This window comes from Oncorhynchus nerka, linkage group LG6, assembly GCF_034236695.1.
Source record: "Oncorhynchus nerka isolate Pitt River linkage group LG6, Oner_Uvic_2.0, whole genome shotgun sequence".
NCBI lineage: Eukaryota > Metazoa > Chordata > Actinopteri > Salmoniformes > Salmonidae > Oncorhynchus > Oncorhynchus nerka.
Genome location: NC_088401.1, coordinates 30557023 through 30560063, shown reverse-complemented (window position 1 = coordinate 30560063; position 3041 = coordinate 30557023).

The following is a 3041-nucleotide window of genomic DNA, read 5'->3' as shown; positions in this document are numbered from 1 at the left end:
GAGTCGCAACTTTTGATGGTGGTGACTAGGACTGTTGCGTGACCTTATTATCGCCACATCAGCGGTCATTAGTCATGAAGGCAGTCATTTTCCTTATGACCGTGTGGTCATGGTAATTAGGCTTCTCCAAGCTCTGTTGTTGCTGCTGGTCATTAGTAGCCTACCAAACTTGCTAACTGCCTGGTACTCAGCATTCTATTGTCCCTCTAATCACTCTAACATCAATGCAAATGTAATCGAACATCGAATCAAACACTTCATGAGAACATGAGCACATGTTGCGCAACATTTCTATAGGCTATGCAATTGCGGAGATGACAAAGTGATGGCCTCTACTAAGAAGAGGAGGATCCCATTGGCTTTCTATGGACTAAGTGTACTGTATTTATTTATCAACTTTCCTAATAAGCCCATTGCTTATATTTAAAGCAGGAGTATAGCCTACCTGGCTGGCATGAAAATGAATCAGGTGAAAGCGTCCTCCATTTACTATTTAAGTGCAGAGATTACTTTTATTTTTAAGACAAGATTAAATCTAACATAGTCTGATGGGTGACAATATTAGCCTATCACTTGTGAATGATTGTGTAAAAAAAGTTTTTTTTATGCTAGTGGTTGTATTAATTTGCGATCTATCGCATCCCACAATTCTACCAGACTATGTTTGGAATATTTGTTTCACAATGGGTGCGAGACCTAGAAGCCACAGTGTCTCGCACCCACTGTGAAATTTGGTGGAGGATCGGTGGTGATCTGGGGGTGCTTCAGCAAGGCTAGAATCGGGCCGATTTGTCTTTGTGAAGGATGCATGAATCAAGCCACATACAAGGTTGTCCTGGAAGAATGTTCCCCATCTCTGGGGATTGTTTTTTCCAGCAGGACAATGCTCCATCCCACACAGCCAGGTCAATCAAGGTGTGGATGGAGGACCACCAGATCAAAACCCTGTCATGGCCAGCCCAATCTCCAGACCTGAACCCCATTGAAAACCACTGGAATGTGATCAAGAGGAAGATGGATGGTCACAAGCCATCAAACAAAGCCGAGCTCCTTGAATGTTTGCGCCAGGAGTGGCATAAAGTCACCCAACATCTACGTGAAAGACTGGTGTAGAGCATGCCAAGACGCATGAAAGCTGTGATTGAAAATTAGGGTTATTCCACCAAATATTGATTTCTGAACTCTTCCTAAGTTAAAACATTAGTATTGTTTTGTTTAAAAATGAATATGAACTTATTTTCTTTGCATTATTCGAGGTCAGACAACTCGGCATCTTTTTTGTTATTTTGACCAGTTATCATTTTATGCAAATAAATGCTAAATTTTTTTATTTGGAATTTGGGAGAAATGTTGTCATTACTTTATAGAATAAAACAAACATGTTCATTTTACCCAAACACACACCTATAGATAGTAAAACCAGAGAAACGGATCATTTTGCAGTGGTCTCTTCATTTTGTCCAGAGCTGGATTTCCTTGTTAACCTCTCAACACAGAACAGCCGCATGTGCGCACTCCCTCAAATCGTTTTAAGAAAATATCCTTTCTATTTTTTTCAATTGTATTCTTCATACTATAAAATAACTGTGGCTTGTAGTCTATGTGTGTAAGCAATGAGATGCTAAATGTGTTTATGTTAATTAACGGTCAATTACCTTGAGACCGACAGTTATTTGCTTGATAATCACCAGGTGTAATTTTGTGACCGCCACAGCCCTAGTGGTGACATGGTTGTAGCTCACATGAGTTTTACAAACTATTTTGTGATGATTTTCTTCTCCAGATCCGCTCATGTAGAAAAAGGCCACTTTCAAGAGCCCCATGTTATGGAATAGTGTAACGGCCGTCGTTGGTGGAAGAAGAGGAGGACCAAGGTGCAGGTGGAATGTGTCCATATTTATTCAATGAACACGGAGATAACAAAACTAACAAAGAGAACGACCGAAAACAGTACTGTCTGGTGCAGACACACAACAGAAAACAGAAAATAATCACCCACGAAACACAATAGAAAACAGGCTACCTAAATATGGTTCTCAATCAGGGACAACGATTGACAGCTGCCTCTGATTGAGAACCATACCAGGCCAAACACAGAAATAGCAAATCATAGAAAATCGAACATAGACAACCCACCCAACTCACGCCCTGACCATACTAAAACAAAGACATAATAAAAGAACTAAGGTCAGAACATGACAAATGGGCACAAACTGTGTATCTGCGGAGAGAGGGGAATGAGCTACAGCCACTACAATAAAAGTCATAAAGTCATAAACACATGGGGAGCTATTTAATATTCAAAATGATTTCACCGCGTGATGTATCAACTCTTGTATTTTTTTTTACCTTTAAGATTAGTTGGCATGTCAAGTTAGTGTACATGCCAAGAAAGAAAGTTCTGCCTCAGAGCAAATCTACAGATATCTTTTGCATGCATAGTTTCCATCAAGCTGATTTCCAACCTGCTCCTCAGTGCCAGTGCTAATTTATTGGTCAGGGAGCAAAACATGTATTGTGTAAAACATATTTTATCATAGTGTTATTTACATTTGCCCTAAGGGGCAAAGTAGCTTTCAGTTATTGGAGTGAGCACCATTATCATTAGGGATAATCATTCGCCCACAACAGTTAGAGTAGTGTGAACTCTCCACAGTAGTCCCACAGTGTCCACAGACGATTCACGTCCAAACACACATGAATTCAAAACTCGTGTCAATATCAAGACAAGGCCTACGTCGAGGGCTTTCTCCGTATTTCTCCTCGGGCTTAAATGTCAAAAACAGACTGAACCCTCTTATCACTCGCAGAAATAGTCTCCTTGGATTCATTGCCATCCTGCCGCACAAGCAAGATTCTAATAAGTGCTGGATTGTTCGCAAACAGAGAGGGAGAGAGAGAGAGGGGGAGAGCAAGCGAGAGCCGGGTAGAAAGATAGAAATCCTGTTGTATCTCCAGGCTGGGGCTATTTGCATGGCAATGAAGGCCGTGAGTGTTCAGCACTGTTCAGATGTGCACCCAGACAATAGTGCCAGTGTTTG